This window comes from Macrobrachium rosenbergii, chromosome 2 (assembly GCF_040412425.1).
Source record: "Macrobrachium rosenbergii isolate ZJJX-2024 chromosome 2, ASM4041242v1, whole genome shotgun sequence".
Lineage (NCBI taxonomy): Eukaryota > Metazoa > Arthropoda > Malacostraca > Decapoda > Palaemonidae > Macrobrachium > Macrobrachium rosenbergii.
The window spans coordinates 23,328,150-23,338,149 of NC_089742.1; the positions used below are offsets into that span (position 1 = coordinate 23,328,150).

Below are 10,000 nucleotides of genomic sequence, written 5' to 3' on the forward strand. Positions count from 1 at the left end.
TAGGAGGAGGAAGAGGACCTTGCCCGCCTCGACGAGCTAAATATAGCCACCACCGAGACAACGCCCACGGCCGACGTTAACACCGATACACTCTGATGGAGATGGCTCAGTTTTTAAGAAGTCGAGGATGAGTGTCGCAGGTGTCAGAACAGCTGAGCCTGTCACCTGAAAATGGAGACTCGGCAGTGCCATCCAACGATTATCCGTGCCACTTAAGAGGGCTCCCGGTGCCGTCGAGGGCCATGATAACCCACACCATGGCAGTGACATTCGGAGGTCAGGCACCTGGAGTTCCTGCCAGCCTGTAAGCATATTTGGCAGCAGCATGACTCACTGCACAGCAGCTGGCGCTCCTGCATATACAGTATGACATCCACACCAAAAGACCTCAGCAACCTGTCGCTATGATATATATCAACAATTTGCAGGGCTAATTTATATACTGTTGCATTTCCTTTTGCTGTTATGTATGTGTATGTTTTATTTTGTATTAAATAAATATATTTTGCAATATCATGTCTAGCTCTATCCTCTGCTCAAATATCATGTATTCAATGAAGTAGCTATAATACAAACACAAATAAAGCACCAAAATGAACCCCTAATACACTAACATTTAGATTAACACTTTGAAAAAGTTCAAAATACTTTATGTAACATTTCAACAGAAAAAATGAAACAGGCAAAATATGCAATGCAAGTCATATAAAATGTCAAAAAAAATCATGCAGAGAAGAGTTTCAAAAGATAGAATTTTCATATCAGAATATCAGAGAGAAGAAATGAAGAGCAGAGATTAAAACATAAAATTATCATATTTAAAACAATGTAAAGAGAAGACTTTTAAAAATGATAGAATTATCATTTCAGAATAAAACAATGTTAAGAGAAGTATTTCAAAATGATAACGAATTATGCAAGTTTAAAGAAATTATTTTCTGGCAATACGACTATCTTCACCTATTTAATATTTTTGTTTCAGTTTATTAAACATATATTGCAGAATATAAACTTTCTACTCTTCCCATTTACCAAGTATTGATGGGGAAAAAAGATTTGAGCAATATTTTTGTTAAATCAACTAAAAAAACTAACTGAAAATCCCTGCAAAATAATCCTGAATTGATCCATTATTGATTTATAAATAAGTTATTCAATTTATACTTTCAAAAATGATAGTAACATATCAGAATAGATTCCACTGTAAAGTTGTTCAAAATAACGTTTTCGATAATTTTAACCCCATAATTTTTGTATCTGCTTAAAAATACGTTTTATCGTGAGTTATCATTTTTGCATTCACACAAATTCATCCAGAGAGAGTTTGAGCGAGAGACGCAGTGAGACATTTGAGGCGCAGATAATGCGCAGCATCACGAGAGAGAGAGAGAGTTTAAGGACCTTTTTCTCAATTTACTGCATCACCAATTGGGTGGTGTGTGTGTGTGTATGTATTTATGTATATGTAATGTATAACACACACACAAGCATACACACCAAACATCCCAAATTTTAATCACTATTTTATATCTACCCCTATATTTGAGACTATATATATATATAATATTCCTATAGCTGATGCCCGAATGCTGGGAAGAATACCCCGAAAATACGAATTTTGTTTTAAGTCGAGCTACCTGTGACAGCATCGCCACATCTTCAGAGTTTTCTGAAAATAAAATATAATCGTTGTTAACATAAAATAAGAGCTGTGTTATAAAATACAATTCCGGTTGAAAGAGCTGAAACAATCAATGGTTAAATACAATTCACAGACTTAAATCCACATGCACAAAAAGCTCTGACTAAAACTGACACTAAAAGTACAAAAACATCAAATTAGTATTTTGTTACTCTAAACAACCATTTTCTGCTGTCCCGTTGTTTTTAATTGAATTTTCTGTCAGTCTTTGTTATAACTCTTGACATTTTTTACCATTTTGGTATATGCAATTAATATTTAATGCTTAAAATTCTGGTTTTAGTACTGACTGTTTTTAGCTCTAGTTTTATGAATATATGATTTTTACGTTTGATTATATGTGTTGGCATTTTTTTTTTTTGTTTATTTAATTTTGCCGAGATATTTTAAATGTTCTTTTCATTATTTATAATTTTTTTAACTTTTAGTATCAGTTTTAGTCAAGTGTGCATGTAATTTAAGTATGTGAGTTTTAATTTTACCATTAAGTTTTTTAGCTTTTTCAACTATTGGGAGTTCTTGTTTTATGTTAACATATTATATTTTATTTTGTAGAAAATCCTGAACATGTGGAATGAAAAAGTGTTCTCATGAAAAATGTATTTTTAAGAAGATTAAAACAAAATGCGTATCTCATGGTATTCTGCCCTCAATAAGTTCACCGTGTGAATAAGCTTTACTTGTGTATCTGAATAATGTATATATATATATATATATGACTATTTATCATATCACCGTGATTCATATACAATATATATAATTTATAAATATATTATTATATATAATTCACTCTACACTCACACAAGTAATATATTTTTATATATATATTATATATATATATTTTAGGTGATAATATCCATATATATATATCGATACCAGCGATAGACGAGGAATCAGGACTTCAGTACACACTAACCACCTCTCTTGTGGCCGACTGGTTAGTGTAAGCTCATGATAAAACGTGATTTTTCGAAGATAAAAAACTGGTTAAAGACAAATTCTGGATATGCTGGACAAAATAAGTGGACCTAAAATCTTTACTTCAGAATTATATATAAAAATAATATATATATATATATATATATATATATATATATATATATATATTTATATATATATATATATATATATATATATATATATATATATATATATATATATATATATATATATATATATATATATATATATTATATATACACTCTGTATATGTATATATATATACTATTTATATATATATATATATATATATATATATATATATATATATATATATATATATATATATATATATATATATTCTTCTTCTTAATTATATGAATTTGTGTGAATGAAAAAGATATCTTGATAAAATGTTTTTAATAAGATAAAATAGGATTTAGAACCCTATGCTGGAAATGGGGCAAAATAGACCCCATCATAGTAGAAGCGAGAGTGTACGTTTTGGGAGTGCCGATAGCAAAGGGTTCAGGTAGCGAATAAGATTGGCCCATAGATATAACACTATAAGCATATTTATAGCCTAACATCCCAAATTTTAATCACTATTTTCCATCTACCCCCTGCTGTTTGAGACCTGGTACTCTCCTAGAATAGCCCTTACAGCTGATGCCCGAATGCTGGGAAGAAGCGGATCCCCCCTCAAGAGGAATCGGGGGTCACGTAAGGAGGTTGCCCTGTCACCGCAAGAGCAGTCTCGTTGCTAAATAGAAGTCGAGCTACCTGCACGAAAAAGCCATAAGCTCATCACGGTTTTTTAGAAGTAAAAAACATTATGAAAGACATTGTAGATCATACAGCCATCGTTGCAAAAGTGCACGTGCAATCTAACCCACGACACGTGTTATATTATTCACCTCGAATTCCTGCCATCCTTCTTGCCTGGAGAAGTCTGCCCCACAGCGGTAGACATTTGCAACGTTTCAAGAAATCTAATTGCACTGCAAGTCCACAGGAACCACCTGTGTATTCAAAAAGCCTCTGGCTATCTGTTGTGTTAATGAATTGTAGCACTAATGTCTTTTTTGCAATTAGACCCAATATTTTGTTATTCTGCTAAGCTACACCAGTAATTTCATGTATTGAAGTGAAGTCAGTGTTCTATTAATTGAATTACTTACGTTGTGTGCAATAAAGTAGAAATTTGTATTGATTAGAACTTTCAATTGGCGACTTACCATTATTCTTATATGTAATTCTAAATATTTCATGTATCATTCTGGTATTTACTACTGACCACGGTTAGTGTTATTCAAGGCTTATCCTAGTAATTATCTAATTAAATGTAATAATATACAGGTCAGAACGTATATATACACACACACACATACATATATACATATATATATATATATATATATATATATATATATATATATATATATATATATATATATATATATATATATATATATATATATATATATACATACATACATATACAATATTTATACCCACACTCTCACTGTTTGATGAAATAAATTTTAAATGGTCTTTAAATCTCTATCTCTCTCTCTCTATATATCTCTATCTCTCTCTTCTTCTCTTCTTAATATATGAATTTGTGTGAATGAAAAGGATAAGCTCATGATAAAATGTATTTTTAAGAAGATAAAAAACATTATGTAAAGACAAATTCTGGAAATGCTGGACAAAATAAGTGGACCTGAGATCTTTACACAGAATTATGAATATAAAGAATAATTATATATATATATATATATATATATATATATATATATATATATATATATATATATATATATATATATATATATATATATATATATATATATATATATATATATATATATATATATATATATATATATGTGTGTGTATGTGTGAAGTGTGAAGAACTAGGATTTCCATACACATAGCAAAGAGAACTGGGCGCCCATTACATCACTGGGAGTGTTTCTACCCTTCCAGGCCGTGATTGAAAACGTTGAGCGTTAATCAAGGTTGTATTTCTGTGTTGAAAACGTTTGTCAAGAACAGGTAATTAGGTAAATGAGGTTAATTAGGTTGCTGTCAAGCCCCGAGTATATAGAATGTTAATCTCCCTCAAAATTAGGATGTATTAGAACCCAGCTCCCATGGATTTGAATTAATTTATATTTTCTTTTTTCATGCATCTTATTTTTAAATTCACCATTACATTTTCAAGCAATTTGTGATGCATACCAATTCATAATGCAGTTAATTTCATTTACTGAACTGCATCTCTGATTGTTCTAGCACATTAAGGTAAAAACAAAAGGATCTTAAATCTCACGAAGATTTAGATAACTAGTAAGTTTCAGATGGACTGTGAAGCATTATATAAATAGAATTGTTATGCTCTTGATTAACTTTTCAATGTGCATATAAATGGTACAATCCTAACTCACTAATGATTAAATTGTTCCATCACTGAACGAAGAAGTGAATTATCCTAATCATCGAGCTCTAGACATGATATAAACCTGCCATGTGTACCTGGGCCGAGTTGAAGTGGCTTTGCCTTTAAATTTTGCACACATTCGGTCTTTGAACATGGAAATTCATATCCAAAATTCATATTTTCTTCAGTCCAACGATAATGTCGTAGGTCATTATAACGAACGAATGATTGCTGTTAGGACGTTTCTGCAGGTACGTGAAAATTTTCGTTGTAATGATAATGCAAAGGGTTAGGCTTAAGACCACGATGCCATTGCATAACGCGCATTACTAATAATTATGCATTTCAAAATTATTCAGGATTCACTCGGTTTATCGACCCAAATGTAATTTGTATTTTATTAAAACTTGAAGTGCGTAGCTGTTGGAGTGCATGGATTTACAAACAGCTATCCCAGAATAACTCAAATCCTTTACGTAACGTGTTGAATTCAGGTATTTCATTCAGCTGCCTGTGCTTTCTTGCTCATGTCTACCTGAAAGCAGGAGCTTCGAGAATAATTATCAAAGGTTAAACACGAATAAACAAGAATTATTCAGGATAAATTACGTTGAGGAAGGTAGATTATATACAGTACATATATATATGTGTGTGTATATGTATACATACTTTATATGTGTATTTATGAAGACAGAAGGTCCATAAAACACTATATATATATATATATATATATATATATATATATATATATATATATATATATATATATATATATGTATGTATGTATATATATGTATGTATGTATGTATGTATGTATGTATGTATGTATGTATGTATGTATGTATGTATGTATGTATGTATGTATGTATGTATGTATGTACAGTATTTATGTATGTATGTATATATGTGTGTATATATATAATAGCATTAATTATTGGATTAATAAGTGTTGAAATACTTAGGAATTATTCATGGATGGTTTTCAATGGAGAATTTTCCAAGAACTTAGGTTAATCTTCGATCAGAATAAAATCAAGTTGGTAAAAGGTCCATAAAACACTATATATATATATATATATATATATATATATATATATATATATATATATATATATATGTATATGTGTATGTATGTATGTATGTATGTATGTATGTATGTATGTATATATATATATATATATATATATATATATATATATATATATATATATATTGCATTAATTATTGGATTAATAAGTGTTGAAATACTTAGGAATTATTCATGGATGGTTTTCTATGGAGAATTTTCCAAGAACTTAGGTTAATCTTCGATCGGAAAAAAACCAAGTTGGTAAAAGTCAAAAAATAAATCCAAGGGATATATTTCGAGTTCATTCAAAACAGATTCTATTTCAGAAATTTCAACTACAATCTTGGGTTTGCAAGTTCAGTGAATGTTTCTTCCTTACGCTACAAGGTTTTGGAACTCTTTCCATGAATACGTTTTTACGGACTTTTATTATAATTATTTTGTTTATATTAGGGGGAAGATACTGGACTGTTTGACCACTTGCCTAAGCGCTGTGAAAAAATTAGTATCAACCTTCTTGTATAAGAAATAATGTTTTCATTGACTGTGCACTGAATGAGCATACGATCATTCCTATTTATTTATTTTAAAAACCTCATTAATCACTCCCCTACTTATTTGAGACGCTGCTTGATAGCATAAAATAACTGGCCCACTGGAGAATTAACCCTACCAGAGGCTATTTCAGGCGAAGGTTCAAAACCCCCTTGTAATATTTGCCGAGATTACAGAATAAAGACTTATTAGTTACACTAAGAGCATAGGAATTATGACCCATCTGCTAATGCAATGACTTAGGATTATGACATTTAATAATAAACACTGACAGTACTATTATCACTGTTGCTATTACTTACTGAACATTTTAGTATATTTCTTAATCATCGAAACTTAGGGCTCGTGGTACTGCGCACAGTACAATGGTCCGTCCGTAGGTGGCCTATTTTAGACGCTAGTAAATCTTTTTTGCTGAGTCATCAGCCTCGTGATGGTACCTTCATTGAAAATTAATTACATTGCATATGAACCTTTTGCAATCTTTTTCTCATTTCACCTCTACATTTCGCTCAGGTGCAATAAATAAGTTAATAAGAAATCAGACAGGTTACTTATATTGGTAAATAAAGTAAGTTTAGTTGAATATTATCAATGATTGTATAAGCTTTCTGATTGTTTTTCTTAATACGTAGCAGTAGGAACCATAAACTTGAGGCGAAAACAAGTAAATATAAAAATTATTTTGAGAGTTCTTTGTTTTGAATAATAAATTTCCTTGGAAGCTTAATATCCACAAAATATTTTGTGTGATTTACAACAGATTATTGTTAATGTGTTTGTCGCATGGGACGTGCATCACGGCCATGATCATCATTATTAATAAATAAGAAAATTTCGGCTTCCCTCAGAAATTAACGCTCCAGTGCTTTCAAGATATATCGGTTTGCAAAATGTCTTGCGGTTTCCCTGTCTTGCATTCTATTAAGATGATTAATTTTTGGATGAAAAATGAAATGTTGGAGTTTTAGAAGATCGAGTCACGCAAGGGAAGAGGGTTGACGGATATCCTATACTACGACAAATTTAGGAAGAGACTCGGGCTGTTGTCTAGAACCAATGCGCTTGTGACCATACGTAACATTATACAGTATTAGATATACATACTTATTAAAGGATAAATCAAGAAATGGGTAGTTTCATGTGTGTGTGTATATATATATATATATATATATATATATATATATATATATAGTCGGTAGAGCAGCGGCCTAGGACTTCGTAGAGGTCCGTATTCAAATCCGCAGCCGACTGGTCATATTTGCTATCCGTGTAGACACCCCGGGATTACGTATAATCAACGGATGAAAAGCAAATGGGTATAATACACACATAAACAAAGCCATCCAACATCTTCTAAAACATCACAGACACCTATCTCGAACTGTCGACCTATTCTCCTCGCTGCTTGGAAGAAAGGGAGCTGGGGATTGGCATACACGTACACATCGTTACCGGGGTATATGTCAGGCAGGGCAGCCGATCGAGGCTATCAAAGTCCTTCGTAAAGAAGGCATCGTATATAGAAAATGGGAAAAAGCACGTTTAAACAAAGACGAAGAAAAAATATATATATACACACACGCTGAAACTTATTTTTTTTTATATATCATAACCATTATTCATTTCGATTAGAATTCAACCATAAACTTGAAAACAAGGCAAATGCTTTGAAGAACGCCTTTCAGTTTTCCTACCAACTTGCGACAGGTCATTTTGGGACGGTTAAGCTTCTAAAAGCACAAAAAATTGAGGATTATTCTCTTTACCTACCGTCTTTAAAGGGTCACCGCTTGATCCATCTCGGGATTCAAAACTTCATAAACTCCTCCTTCCAACATAAGGACATCCTCCATCATAGTGCTGGATAACGGATCGTACCATTCGCTGCTGAAGGATGAACCACCGACATTGTCTGCAAAATAGAAAAAAATGATAAATAAATAAAAAAAAACTGGTTAAGAAAAACGCAATTATACCAGACAACTTGAATAAAGGCCATCTAATATAGTTACGAAAATCGCAGACATATTCTTGTGAAGATAATGATTTTGTAACTAAAAGACCTACAGGATCACATAGACTTCAGATGATCAAGTTACTTCCATACCACAGCCAGTAAAATGCCACTGAACTGATATGGGATCAAGTGAAATTTTATGCAGTAAAGAAAAATAATTTCAAAAAGGCACACCTGTATCTAGTCAGAGGAGCAATAGGCTCAATATCAATTGAGAACTGGGCGAATAATGCTAATGAATGCTATCCGTCCTTTTAAATAGTTTGTGAAGCTTCCTAACCCACAAGGAATTACACAAAAACATTGTTTAGCAGTACATTATATTAAATGGGTAACACATGTATGGCTTTGAGTTGAGTTGTATGGCTTTCGTAACCTAGAGGAAGTAATTGCAGAATTAAATGGGCTCCCATTACTCCTTAATCATTAAATATGCTATGTTCATCGCCAGAGTCAGATCTACAAATCTACTCAAAATACTCTCTTCCTTAAGTATTCTGAGAGTTAAAGGTATAACTACACGATTAGACGTATTAATGAACAGCTATTAAATCTCAGCATATTTAAACATTGTAACATATTTACAAAGCTCTCAGTACAACGTATGTTAAACGGTCAGTTTGTCTGTTAGTAATTACGTCTTTATGAATCATTCTCTTGCACTCATTTTTACTTGTAATGGATACTTCATTATTTGAGGCAAGATAAAACAAAAGGTGCGCTCTTAATAAGAACCTTACGCACGTCAGACGGGTAAAACCATTAGTAGGAATAACTAAAAACTCAAGTCAACGTAAAAAATATGTTTCTCAGGTTAAAAGTAAATTAATTGCATATTTAAGTTGTAGGGTCCACAAGTGGACTCAACATGGACCCCACGCATCATCGTACCGGCCATTAATCCTACAACGGCCCCGCGCGTCAACGCGAGGACGAAGGAAACACAGCATCCATCACGCACCTTTTGTACATGCATCTTCTTTATTGTTATTTTCACATTCAATGTATTATCATCATATGCACTGCACTGTCAGCCTCTCAGCCGTATGTATATTAACTTCATTCCTGTATCATGTACCGATTTATATGTATATTTCCAGCTGCCAACAAACACAAGTGATTGCGTTTTTAATCTCTGCTTTTACCTGCCTAATGTCAGGCGCTACATTTCCGCTCGCAAGAGCCCTTGACTTTTCTGTTTGTTGTCTGAATAAATTAGTAAGCTGTGAGCTCTGACCCTTACTCATACCGATCGTCACAGCGTAATGT

General features: G+C 32.1%; 1 long non-coding RNA gene across 1 annotated transcript in view; it reads right to left on the reverse strand.

Moving 5' to 3' along the window:
* The window catches only part of LOC136849638 (uncharacterized), a 46,896-nt gene that overhangs the window by 21,085 nt on the left and 15,811 nt on the right, over positions 1-10,000 (reverse strand). Inside the window, exon 2 of the long non-coding RNA XR_010856344.1 lies at positions 8,485-8,626. This is a non-coding gene — a long non-coding RNA (uncharacterized lncRNA). The remainder of the gene's footprint in view (positions 1-8,484; positions 8,627-10,000) is intronic.